At 37.0% G+C, this 14163-nt stretch overlaps 1 protein-coding gene across 1 annotated transcript in view; it reads left to right on the plus strand.

Annotated features, from left to right (window-relative positions):
- The window catches only part of CTNNA1 (catenin alpha 1), a 185816-nt gene that overhangs the window by 75628 nt on the left and 96025 nt on the right, over positions 1–14163 (plus strand). The window lies entirely within an intron of this gene.

The following is a 14163-nucleotide window of genomic DNA, read 5'->3' on the forward strand; positions in this document are numbered from 1 at the left end:
GCTGAAAATATTCATAGTTGATGAAGTTATTTGAATGAGCCATGTGCAGTGCTATAAGAGTAAGTAATTGCCAAGTAGAGCTGTATTAGGTGAACTGAGTAGAGTTTTTGAATTTTTAAGGTTTATGTTTAAAAACCAGTGCTGTGAAATTGGATACCTGAAAATTTTTTTGCCGTAGAAAATACTGTATCTGTTGATTTGTTTTCTGTATTGTTAATGTCTTCTTTTTTCCTTCCCTAATACTTCTTTCATTCCAGTTATTTAATGCTGCTTTAGGGTTAGTGTAGTTTAGACCTTGTACCCAGTATTTTACTGTGGCAAAGAAGGAATAAATTAAATAAAAATTATATAAAATCATTTTAAAGGGAAGAAGGACAGTGCAAATTAGTTCTCACTAGTGATTTTTCCCTATTTAATAGTTTTCACGAAAAGATCTTTGGTACTTTCTCATTTGTTCATTTGCCATACATCTTGTTTGTTCACTTGTATTCTTATATAAGTGAACATATAATGGTGAGTCATGACGGAATTCCTAGGGTGAAGATGAATGCTTTCCTGTGTTTATCTTGTTTCTACCATATTGTGAAATTAGTGAAGCATATTGAATTTTTTTAAGCCATTGCCATGTTTTGATCATATGCAGTCTACCTCAGAAAAATGAGATTAGAGGCTTAGTTAAATCAAATGGAAAAAGCGGTTGATAAGTCACAGTGAAAATGTGGGACACATTTAAAAACCCATATATAAGCCTGAAAATCAGAAAATATAAAAAAATGAATAATTTGAAGACTGGCTCAGGGAAGCAAAGACTCATGGCACATGTGTGAATCAGTTATCTACTATTGTGTGCTGAAGTGGTGTGAAAGTGTCCAGTGCAGTTATGATTGGGAAACCACTTTAAAAACAGCCTTTGTGGGGAAGAGTATGTGATAAATCTGTTCTCATTCCTCCATACTAGAGTTTCCTAACCAGTCTAAAAGATATTCCTTGAGTCTTGGGGTTGGTCAGATCTTGGACTAGTCATCTCTGATCATGAGGTACCTCCTGGATTCTCCCCAGAATGCCAGACAAATAGTACTTTCTATTTTGTGCCATGGATGTAAATAATGGTGGGAGATACTCATTTATACTGAAGATATGGAGACCATAACAGCACTCTTACGTAACATTTTATTATGTAAGTGAAAACAAGAACAGTGATTGATGTCAGGCTGAAATTTAAGGATTATGGTAGGGGTTTTGAAAGAAATTCTCTCAATATTCAGAAATATATTTTAGAAGATGATTTCTGAACACATTTCTCCTAAAGATAAAAATATTTAGTTTCCTTGAATTGACTCACATCACAGTGATCAGGCTGTGTCCTGTCACAAAGTGATGGAGTGAGGATAAAGGGGGAGGGCAGTGAAGCACATGTGAAGAAAACTTAGAATGGTAAAAGGGTCTGCAAGAAGCAGAATCAACTATGGATAGATTTTGCTTATTTATGAAGCATTCAAGAACATTTAGAACCTCCAGTGACAGTCAGAACTTAACCGGCAGTATCTTCCTGTCCCTCAGTTCATATTGAGTATGGGTCATCTGCAGAGTAGTGTGCTGGGCACTGTGTAAGAGGAGGAATGAAGCACTGATCCCTCCCTTCTGAAACATACAGCATCCCTACAGAACATTTATTGGGAGTGCCATCATAGGTACTACTAAAATACCATGGGGATTGCAAGGAGGATGAGGTTATTTCTAGCTGGAAAACCTGAGGCGATTTGTGGAGTATTTATTTTATAATCTTTGCGTTGAGCTTTACCTTGATTTTAAAAAAATGATTCAGTTTAAGTTTTGATTATTTCTTTTGAAAAATATTAGATAAATAATTACGGTATGTGGAGAATTGAGACAGTCTGGATTAATTAAAACTGGTTCAGTACTTAGAACTTTGTTGACAGAGTGGTAAAATCCAGAAAAGTTCACGTATTTTTACTTTTTTTCATTTCCTGGATTCTCTCAGTCATGTCATGATTTTTATAGATACATACTTAAAAAAAAATCTTGTTGTAATTTCTTGAGCCTTCCTTCTTCATCCTGTGTTGCCACTTATCAAGTTACATTGGTGTTTCCTCTAAGGCAATGATTCTTTTTTTTTTAATTTAATAAAGTTTTATTTTCCAGAATGTACAGTTGGTGGGATAAGGCAATGATTCTTACTTAACTTTGGATGCACATTAGAATCCCTGGGGGGGCTTCCCTGGTGGCACAGTGGTTAAGAATCCGCCTGCCAATGCAGGGCACATGGGTTCAAGCCCTGGTCCGGGAAGATCCCACATGCCGCGGAGCAACTAAGCCCGTGCGCCCCAACTACTGAGCCTGTGCTCTAGAGCCCGCGTGCTGCAGCTACCAAAGCCCGCGTGCCTAGAGTCAGTGCTCCGCAACAAGAGAAGCCACTGCAATGAGAAGCCCGCACGCTGCAATGAAAAGCCTGCTCACCACAACTAGAGAAAGCCCACGTGCAGCAACGAAGACCCAACGCAGCCAAAAAAAAAGCTTTTTCTGAAAAAGAAACTTTTAGAAATCCTGATGTCTAGGTTGTACCCAAATTAAGTCAGAATTACCAAATTGAGTTCCAGGCATCAGTATTTTTAGAAGTTCCACAGGAGATTCCAATGTGCAGTTAAGGTGGAGAAAGTGCTATGATGGTTTATTGCATTTGTCCTTTTCTGTCTCCACTGCTGTTGTCTTATTCCAGGCTGTATTCACTTTCTCCACTTCCAGTTTGTTCTGCCTGCTCAGGCCAGTCTGAGCTCATGCCTTCAGTAGGACATTGTTCATTGTGTTATTGAAATTCCCTTCCTACTTGTTTAAACCTAACCTGCCCTTCCTTCAAGGCCCACATTCCCCCCCCCATCTCTTTGCTGAAGGTCATTTCAGACTACACCATTCTACATTATTTCTTTGTAGCTTGAAGTTTTGCACTCAATTGTTTACTTCCTTGAATTGTTGGTCAATTGTATTTCCTATATCCATGTAATTTCTGCAACTAGGTTTTAAGCTTTTGAAAGATGGGAACTATTTAAAAAATATTCTTTCAGGGTCTAGTATAATGGTAGTAGAGATACTCAATAGGTGCTTGCTTAATGAACTCACGCTGACTTGGGAGAATGGATAAAGTGAACAGTTTGGGATATTCATGGTACTAGGGATATATTAGTGGAAAAAACAAAGATCCTTGCCTTTATTGACCTTACATTCTAGAGGGTTATGGGGGAGGAGACCATGGGTGATTTACCCTTACTTCCTGTAGCTCTTTTGGTATACAGATGACATTTTTTGAAAAAATTAATACTCTGAAATAAGCAATGAGTGGAAGTGATATGTTAGATCATAGGGTGAGGGCCAAACTCCCTTTTAAAGGCTCCAAGGGCCAGGAGGCCAGCAGCCTTAATGCTTCTACTTGCATTGTAGTTTGAAGAGTTAGAGATAGATAGTCTTAGATCTATCACTAACTTACCTGTATGATGCTCTAAGAGATACTGATGTTAAGGGTAATGCATTTGACCCCTACTTACTTAAACATTATGGAAATGCTTCAGATGCCTGACAGCAGAGGGTTTTTGACCGTTCAGTGGATCTTTGTTTTACAAATGACTTCCAGGTTTCCTTGAAATGAAATGTAGTTATTGTGGTTATGTTTAATTTGTTCTTGCTCTATCAGCCTAAGGTTACTCTGCCTATGAGGATTCTAGAGAAAGAAAAATATCTTGGATGGGTTTAAAAATGAATGGATTGGACTTCCCTGGTGGTCCAGTGGTTAAGACCCCACGCTTCTACTTCAGGGGGTGCAGGTTCAATCCCTGGTTGGGGAAGTTCTGCATGTTGCGGGGTGCGGCCAAAAAAAAAAAAAGTGAATGGATTGAAATTAAAGTGAAATGTAATTGAATTTGAAAAAAGTTATTGCCACTTTGTTTATTTTCTTGTAGTTGAAAATCATACATGTGCATTAAATTATTGACCCACCATTACTATTAACATTTAGGTATATGTATTTCCAGTTTGTCCCCGTTCTTGTATGCAGAGTGTTTTTAAATTTTAAAATAGTTTTAACCCTCTTAATGTTCTCCGCATAGACACAAAATATTCGTATAACATTCAAACTATTAGGTTAATGGTGCAACAACATGGGTGGACCTGGAGGACATTATGCTGAGTGAAATAAGCCAGACACAGAGGACAAATCCTGTATGATCCACTTCCATGAGGTTCCTAGAGTTGTCAAATTCATAGAGACAGACAGGAGAATGGGGGTGCCAGGCACTGGGGGAGATGGGAATGTGGAGTTACTGTTTAATGGGGACAGAATTTCAGTTTGAGAAAATGAAAAGTTCTGGAGACGGATGTGCTGATGGTTGCACAATAATGTGAATGTTCTTGAGACCTATGAGCTATATGCTTAATATCGGTTAAGATGGTAAATGTTATGTTATACGATAAACATAGTAAAAAAAAATAACAAACAAAATTTAAAAACAAACAATTAGGTTTAATGGGTTCAACTTTCTGTTTCTTAAATGTGTAGTTGACTTTGGAGCCCAGTTCTGTGTTATAATGTTTTTTGAAGATAGTATTTCAATGCCAGTGAAAAGTCTCCTTCTGAAGAGGCCTGTACTTGGTACAGCCGAATTCTTTATTTCACACTCTTCATTCTGCTAAGGGATATGCTGATCCTTAATGTGGTCCTTTCTCCCTTTGTTAGGGCACGTGCTTTGAGTTTTTCCCAGTACTGCAGTAGAATTTATTGGGACCAAACTTATTTGTCTCTTTTATCACACTCACATTCCCCTCAAAAAACAAATGAACAAAACTCTCCACTCTAACCCCCCTCCCCCTGACCCCAATCTGAAAACTCTTAACACAGTGTCTGAAACATAAATGACCCTCAGTCTTTGAAATGAATTCCATTTGGTTTTGACCTGAGCAGTCTTGTCCAGCAGTTCATGGTCATATGCTGACTGACTAGAATTAGAATTTATAATTGGTGAGAAGAAATACATGCCTTGGGCTTGAGTAGCTTTAGCTCTGTTCCATCCAATGTGGTAGCCAGTAGGCATATGTGGCTATTGAGCACTTAATAGGTGACAGGTCCAATTTGAGATGTGCTGTGAGTGTAAACTATATACCAGATATCCAAGACTTACTGCGCTGAAAAAGCTGTAAATATCTCAGTAATATCTCATTGATAATATTTTGGATATATTGGGTTAAATAAAATCTGTTCTTAACTTTTACGTGTTTCTTTTTACTTATGGCTACTAGAAAATTCTAAATTATATATGTAGTTTTTGTTTCTTGCTTGTATTATATTTCTCTTGGATAATTCTGACTACTGGGTAACCAACCAGCTAAGGTGAGTAGATAAGAGTTAAGCATCAACTTTTTCCTTTTTTTAAAAAAATTAATTAATTAATTTATTGAGCTAGCTGTGCTGGGTCTTAGTTGTGGCACGCAGGATCTCCATTGCCGCATGTGGGATCTTTAGTTGCGGTATGTGGGATGTAGTTCCCTGACCAGGGATCCAACCCCGGCCCCCTGCATTGGGAGCACGGAGTCTTAGCCACTGGACCACCAGGGAAGTCCCAACTTCTTCCTTCAGTGTCCAGAATGGTAACGTACATAGTAGCTATTGTAGCTTGTATTTTTTATACCTTAAACTAGTTTTAGGCAGAAGAAAATTGGTACAGCTTAGGACCAGGTGAGGATGATGTTGCTTAAGGTTAAATTTTATCTTTGTTCTTGCCCAGAAACGATGGAGGTTGTAGGATCCTAAAAGAGTAATGAAGTAAGTGGACATTTTTTGTATTGGACTGGGCCTATATTTGAGGGGTTTGATTATGTTAGCATATCAGGTATAAAATTTTTATCTGATTTGGATAATAGTTAGATATGGAATATATGAGTAAGGTGCGGTTAATGTTCACTCTCAAAGATATATTGTTATTGCAGTGAGGGGAAGCACTTAATCTAGATGCTAATCTCTTCTCAGTTTTGCAAATGCTTTCCTGGAACCACTTTAGCAGAGCCAAAGCTTCCAAGCCTTTGAAGGACTCCTTCGAAGAGCTTGTTACTGCATTATTTTGTGGCTGCATTTTCTTATTTTCAAAATTAGAATAGGTTAATTTTTTTCTGATTATAAAGTTCTCTGTTGATTATATATCACCATTTTCGGTATATAGCATTCCAGAGTTCATTCTGTCTATGTGTGTATGTACACATTTATCTGTTCTTTTCTTACTGTTTCTTCTTTTTTTGACAACAGAAATAAGGATTGTCTTTACAATTATACTGCTTACCATATACTAGCCATTGTGCTGAGAGACATACATTATTACCTGTTTGACTTCCATAATAATCCTATTGAATTGTTACTCGCTCAAAAATACTCAGTCATATAGCTGAGATTTGAACTCAGATCCCTGTGACCTGAAAATCTGAATGCTTACTACTTTTATCATAGTGTATCTTTGTAAGTCAGCAAATACGATTTTACATCATCATCTTTAATAATCATGGGTTTTTTTCACTATATAGCTTTATAAATGAAATTTATTACTGAAGTTTATTAATGAAGTTAAATATTTCACACTAAATAAGGTAAACCCAGGTCTGGTATAGCTGCTTGAAGTGAGCTGAAGAAGAAAAGAAAGCTTTTTTAGAGTATTCTCCCAAGCTAGACTCTCTGGAGTTACTTGAGTGTCATAGATGTTTCAGTTGGCTCTGTGATGTGCAGCTACAGGGCCTGAGTTTTGTTATATGATATGCTATGATTTTCATCTTTGTGTGAACCCTTGGGTTTCCTGCAGTAGACTCTTGCCTGTATTGCTAGTCCATAGTTTTGTACTATATGATTTTATTGATTTGTTAGTGTAAGCTTTTCGGTGAGCTGCCTAGCATATTTGGAGAATTTAGGTATAAATAGATGTTTCATTGAATGCAGAATTCGAGCATGTGTAGGACTTAGTCCTCTTGACATTAGTATTTATTTAATTTGGAAAGCTTCTTTGTCAAAAATTGTGTGATTTTCTTGTGGTGTGAGATGAGAGGTTTAAGAGAACTTCTTAAGTCTGAAAAGGACATCTCACCCTAGTTATATTTTATGTTGCTTTTTAGAGGCCTGAGGTACTTCCTATATATGCCACTCTGGCATTATGGATTGCAGTATTTAACAGGCAAGTTCCTAACCTTTTATATGCAGAAAGATGCATGTTTGTATATTAGATAAAATGGCTCTGGCTTAATGGAACAATAGTAGAGCAGTCTCTTGAAATCAGGATGATGGGGCAGACCCGGAAGCCTGCCCAGTGTCAGGCTGCAGATGCATCAGATTTTAGCCTACAGGAGACTGCTGTTAGACTGTCCTTGGTATTAATTTATGCTTTTTAGATGTCAGGCGGGCTTGAAGAGCTTTTATATCTAAAAAATGTGTCTAAATTAAACGGTAGTAATAACCTCTAAATATATCAGAATATTAGCAATTATCACTGAGTAGTGGGATAATAGGCAATATAAATTTTCTTCTGTAGTTCCTCCCACATTTTTGACAGTGTTTCTTATGGTCATTATGACACAAAGTTTAGAAATAAACTTAGACCCTTAGTTTTATGTGTCATGGATTTTTAGGTTTTGTTCATAATCATATACTGTGCTTATTTCCAAAGTACTATTAATATGGGAACACTGAAGATTTTTCACGTTAATAAGGTGATTCGTCTTTTTGAGGTAATGATTCATTCAGGACTAGTTTGAAGTAGTGAGTTGTCTGGGAGGGCTTTTTGTTTACTACAGTATGTACTTCTAGAAAGTCTTGGTCAAAACAGAGTCAGTTATCTCTGTGTGATAGTATTTGCATTATCCTTTTCTTGAAATATTTGTCAGTGATTTTTGACCATGGAAATATAGAAGTATAAATTTTAGAATTTGGAAGTGACATTAGTTATCATAGTGTAGGGTTGACAAATTAAACTTCTCCGGTAAAGTCTTGCCTGCCATCTATTTTTGTAAATTTAATTGGAACATAGCCATGCCCATTTGTTTACTTAACAATCTATGACTGCTTTTCCACTGCAGTCGTGTAGTTGAGTAGTTGTGACAGAGATGGAATGGCCCCCAAAGCCCCAAATATTTGATATCTGGCCCTTTACAGAAGTTTGCCAAGCCTTAATCTAGTCCAGCCAACTAATTTTTTTTTTCAACTAATTTTTTGAAGGTTTTAAAATACAAACTCAATTTCTCTTAACAGATGTGAGATTATTTAGGTTATATATTTCTTCTTAGATAAATTTTGGAAGTTTGTGGCTTTTAAGGAATTGGTCCATTTTATCCAGTTAGTCAAGTTTCATATGCAAAAGTTGTTTGTAGCATTCTCTTATTATCCTTTTAGTGTTTGTGGGGAGTCTGTAGCCATATTGTCTAATTCATTTCTGGTGTTGGTAATTTGTATCTGACCCCTTTATTTTCTTTGCCAGTCTGGCTATAGGTTTATCAATTCTGTTGATCCTTTGAAAGAGCCAGGTTTTTTTGGTTTCATTGATTTTTCTGTTATTTTCAATTTCACTGATTTCTGTTCTTCATTGTTTCTTCTGTTTCCTTTAGGTTTATTTTGTTCTTCTTTTTCTAGTTTCTTGAGGTGGGAAATGAGGTTATTGGCTTGAGATCTTTCCTCTTTTGAAATGTAAAGATTTAGGGCAGATTTCCATATAAGCCCTGCTTTGTCTCCATCCCATAAATTTCAATATTTTGTATTTTCATTTTTGTTTAGTTCAAAATATTTAAAAATTTTCCTTGAGTCTTCCTCTTTGACCGGTGGATTATTTGGAAGTACAGTATGTTGTTTAATTTCCAAGTATATGGAGATTTTCTTGTTAAATTTCTGTTATTGATTTCTAGTTTAATTCAAATTCAGTATGGTCAGAGAACATACTTTGCATGATTTCAGTTTTTTAAATTGTTTATTGAGATTTGTTTTATGACCCAGTGGTGCTATCTTTGTGATGTTCTGTCTGCACTTGGCTATGTTTTTTGGCTGTTGTTGGATGGAGTGTTCTATAAATGTCAATTAGATCCAGATGGTTGATGGCATTGGTTGATTGAATTGGTTCAGTACTTCTATACCTTGATTGCTTATTTGTTTGTTTATTTAGGGTCTGCTTGTTCTAATAGTTACTGAGACAGTTATAGCCCTGTCTGCCAACTATAATTGTGGATTTGGCTCTTTTTCATTTCAGTTCTCAGATTGCTACTTTATGTATTCTCTCCAGAGTTTTTAGTTGCATTCAGTGGCATAGACAGGGTGGAAAATGTTTACCCCATCTTAACCAGACCTAAAACCAACCACCTATTTTCAAAACAGCCTGAAACTAGAGGTAACTTGGCTATGATCATACCCAGGTAAGAACAGTTAAGATTAGAATTAAGCCTTCTGATTATCAGTCCAGAGCTACTTCTGATGGTCCTCATCATATGTGATGCCATGGATGGTGGACAGTAATGCTTACATCGAATAGGCATCGTTAAAGCTTGATCAAGTAGCCTCCCCCTGAGCTGCTTTCTCAGCTGTGAAACAAGGTCATTAATAGCTGCCCTTCTACCTGACTTTGTTAGAGGGCACAGAGAACCACTCAAGACCAAGCAAAATGAAGAAAATGGGATAATGGGTGGTGGTAATGCAAAAAATGCCTTGAGACAAAAGAGCATTAAATGATGTGTAGCCAAGAACAAGGTGAACAGGGATCTGGATAGGCAGTGACCGAGGCTGCTCTCCTGTCTCTTGTAGCAGATTCTTCTCAGTTCTGTGTGATAGCTCCATTCCTTGCTCTGTCTATAGCAAAGAGCCAAAGCAGCAGTCTCCACCCACAAGTCTGCATGATCTTGTAGTTCAAGCATCTCATCACAGCTGACAGAGGATCTCCCCCGCCACCCCTCATTTGAGTGTGGAAAGGGAAGGGGATACCATGTTTGACTTGAACATAAAACTAGAAAATGCTATAAATACACGCAAATTGGTATTGTTTTAGGAAATTAATAATACACTTCTTTCTTTCTCATTTATTTTTACTTTTGGCAAAGTTGTCATATGTTGATAATAAATTGATTCTTTTAAAATAGTGTCATTGTTTAAATGTAGCAAAGTAGGCATTTTATTGTTTATAAAATAAACCTGTTTATCTAGAATGCCCATATGTGACAAACATGTAAGATTAGAAGCTTATCAATCATAACTTTCTACCCTAATATTTTCTGTCCATTGATCTTAAAAATTTTTTTTTTTTTAAATTGGGTGTTTTAGAGGACTTAAGATAGTTAATAAAACTCCTTGAGTTTCCAAACTATCCTTGCCAGAGACAGGTATAGCCCTGGCTGCCAGGAAATTTTCTGTTCTGTGATTTCAGGCCTGCTCTCTTGAAAATTACTATGGTTTTCATATTTCTTAGTCATAAAATTAGAAGGGTTAAAGTCTGTGGAATGTGATATTTTTCTTCTCTGAGCGAATGCCCTTATTTTTTCTGTTTATTTTGTGTTCAGTCTGTGTTCACATCTGATGACTGCTAAATAAGTACTTGACAGTCACTCAATAACTTATTTATTTTAAAGTGGAATATTCAATATTTAGAACCAAAGACTGCTGAGAACTGATTTTGTTTGGTCATTCTCTGAAAATGGCATAGGACCTTTTCATAATGGTATGATTTGGAGATACACTATAAGGAAGACATTTCATTTGAGTTGCTTTATGCTAAAATAATATCTAGTCAATAAATTGTCTTACAAGGATTATTTTCAGATGTGTTGGAATGATTGGCCTCCTGGTTTTACTCCAGTTGCAGATATTCTAACTTTGGGTTTTGTAATTTGCAGTTTGTAATAGTCTACTGTATAGAATGCAGTGTGGCATCTGATTTCAAGGCTTCCCTGCTAATTGTCCTTTAAATTTAACTCCGGAGCGTACTTGTCCTGAATTAATTCTCCCTGCTTTGAGGGAGAATTATTGGTTTTGCAGACTCAAATAAGAAACTCATCTTCTAGGAATAAAAAGATTTATGTTTTGACTTGGCCTTGTTCTTGTGTCTATATGAACATTGCTTATTATTCCCTGGTGTAAAATAACCTGAAATATTTTATAAGAAAAATTGTAAGTATTTGACCAGTGATACCCAACTGTAATCTTTAAAACTCATAACAATAAATTCACTTGTTGCTGGGAAGTAGACCTATTTGTTTATGTTGCTTTTTTTTTTTTTTGGCTGCATTGGGTCTTCGTTGCTGCATGTGGGCTTTCTCTAGTTGCAGCAAGTGGGGACTACTCTTCGTTGCAGTGCGTGGGCTTCTCATTGAAGTGGCTTCTCTTGTTGCAGAGCTCGGGCTCAGTAGTTGTGACACACAGGCTTCAGTAGTTGTGGCGTGCAGGCTCAGTAGTTGTGGTGCACGGGCTTAGTTGCTCCGCGGCATGTGGGATCCTCCTTGACCAGGGATCGATCCCATGTTCCTGCATTGGCAGGGGATTCTTAACCACTGCACCACCAGGGAAGTCCCTATGTTGTTTTTAAGATTCTATGTTGGTGAAAAAAAGATAAAGCCATTATATACTGGAAAATTGTTTGGTTTTTAAAAGTTGGTTGTTTATATATACCCTTATTTAGTGATTTCTTTTGTGATAAAGGAACCCCCTGTCCCCTTGACCTTTTCAAAGCTGGTTTTTCTTAGGCTATCAAAATTTCTTAACTCAGGAAATGGACTTCAAAACATTAGGAAGATGTTTGTTGGATTTTTTTTTCAAAGCAATATCAAACTTTGTAGCATTCAGGAAAAAATTCCATTTAAAAAGTGGAATTCTAATCACAGTGTTTGTTAAAACTGACTCCATTGACTAGCTCTTACTTGTTGTCTACAGATCTGTCATTTTGGCAAGCTCTAGAGCTAGAATCAAACTATTTTTTTTGAGTGGGTTTTCCCAGCTAGTGCAAAATTAGCTATTTTCTTAAAACCATTCCGAATCAAGAATTACATTAGTTTGGGAATTCTCTGTTGGCTGAGTGGTTAGGACTCCACCCTTCCATTGCTGCGGCCCAGGTTCGATCCCTGGTCAGGGAGCTAAGATCCTGCAAGCCAAGCAGTGCGGCAAAAAAAAAAAAAAAAAGTCACATAAGTTTTAGGGTTATGATGATAAACGTCAGTAACTATGTTTGCAATTTGAGGTTTTGGACAAGTGATAGTTCTTTTAACCCTCAACATTTGACAAGATTTGAACATCCAGAGATGAACATAGGTTCAAAGGGAATCCCTTATGAAATGACATGATGTTGTAGATTTGTTTTAAAATACTCCACCCAAAAACTAACAGAAGTGTTATAAATGACACAAGGAAGCAGAAAGTTGATAGCTGTGAAAACTTGGTGATGTTGCATAAGGAAGTTCATTTTAGTATTCTTAATCCTTTTGAATGTTTGGAAAATCCCATAATAAAAAGTTAAAAAAAGACATCTCTTATCATTATGGTTATTTGAGTAGATGTCAGCATATTAGATGTTTAAGGGCATAGTCTTTGCAATGTTTACAGCCCTTCTGAAGGCATTTGTCTGTCTTGCAACCTCTCGAACAGCTTGCTTTATTCTGTCCAGCCCCCTTCTCAGTCCTCAGTTCTTAGGCCAATTAGATTCTCTTGGGAATTTGTATGGGAAAATAATGAGAAAACGATGCAGTTAGTAAATGGAAACTGAAGTAGGAAATTATGCCATTAAGTAGAGTCAGGGTCGTGAGGGGTCATGGCAAAGTGAATTTGTGGGTGGGCAGCAGCTATGAATTAGTTAGGCAGCATAGAGGGTAACATTGGATCAGGTATTTGAGGTTGGAGAAGGGTGCAAGCAGCTAAGAGGAGGATCCTATTCTTCCTGTATGGCCTTCCTGAGGCCGGTTGCCCAGCTGTGCTTGGGTTTTTGTGCATGTGTCCTTGAAGTAAACGCTTTGACACTGTATTTGATTTGAGTTCCTTGATTCTCCAAAAAAGAGTGTACCTAGTATAGTCATTGGACGATGCAGAGTTTTCTTGGTTAAATTGTTAGTAAGCACTTTTTTAGAAGGTCAGAATTGGTCATTGCCTAATCATCTAGGCATTCCATAGTCTACTACCTGAAGCATTATCAGAGCTATTGCCCTCCCCTGAATCATATTTTTAAAGCTCCATCATGTATAGTAAGAAGTTTTCTGTTTCTTACATGCTTGACTGTTGTATAATTTAGTAGTGTTGTTTCCTTGTTGTTCACTAAACTTTGATTGAATGGAATTTAATAAATGGCAGTAATTAGGGCTTTCTTTTTTTCAGGAGGGTGGTGGTACGACTTCTGTAGATTTCATATTAATTAAGAAGTTGCCTCAGCACAATTTTAGGTGGCTTAAACAGTATTTTCTTGGCCAGGATGATTTCAGATTCCTTGCTTCTGCTGTTGATTATGAAAATACATTGTCTCTAGCTAGAGAAAACCTTATTTGAATATAAACATTCTATGTACTGTTTCTATTATTTTTCCTTTTTTAGTGATCTTTTTGTCAGCAGAAATCAGAATGCGGAGTTCTGGTTTATACGAGATAATGCTGGTGCAATGAAGTTTTTTAAAGAAAAGCACAAATAAAATTATTTATTATTATAGAGCACTGGAGCAAGTATAAAACTTATATTAAATAGGATATACAAAGACAGACAAGGTTGGCATTGATTGGCATTGAAGAGTGGGCGAAGGGAGAAACAATAATAGATTTAGAATCAGGAATTAATTAGTGTGCAGGGAATGGCAAACCTCTTGGCTTGGTGGGAACGAAGAGCCTTTCTTTTTTTTTTTGCTGCACCGAGCATGGCACGAGGCACTTCCCTGACCAGGGATTGAACCTATGCCGCCTGCAGTGGAAGCGTGGAGTCTTAACCACTGGACCACCGGAGAAGTCCTGAAGAGCCATTAAGGAACCATTTTACAAGCAAGACTAGCTAGAAGCAGTCCTCTTTTTCCCTGTTACTGGGTAGCTCACTGACAGAGGTATTGGGAAGTGTTTGCTTTTTCCCCTTTAATTTGCTCCTATGGAGAAAGGTATTGTTTAGATTCTAGTGATAAGGGGCTTGTGGAGAGAGGAGTTTTA

The sequence above is a fragment of the Balaenoptera acutorostrata genome, chromosome 2, assembly GCF_949987535.1.
Source record: "Balaenoptera acutorostrata chromosome 2, mBalAcu1.1, whole genome shotgun sequence".
NCBI classification, from domain to species: Eukaryota; Metazoa; Chordata; class Mammalia; order Artiodactyla; family Balaenopteridae; genus Balaenoptera; species Balaenoptera acutorostrata.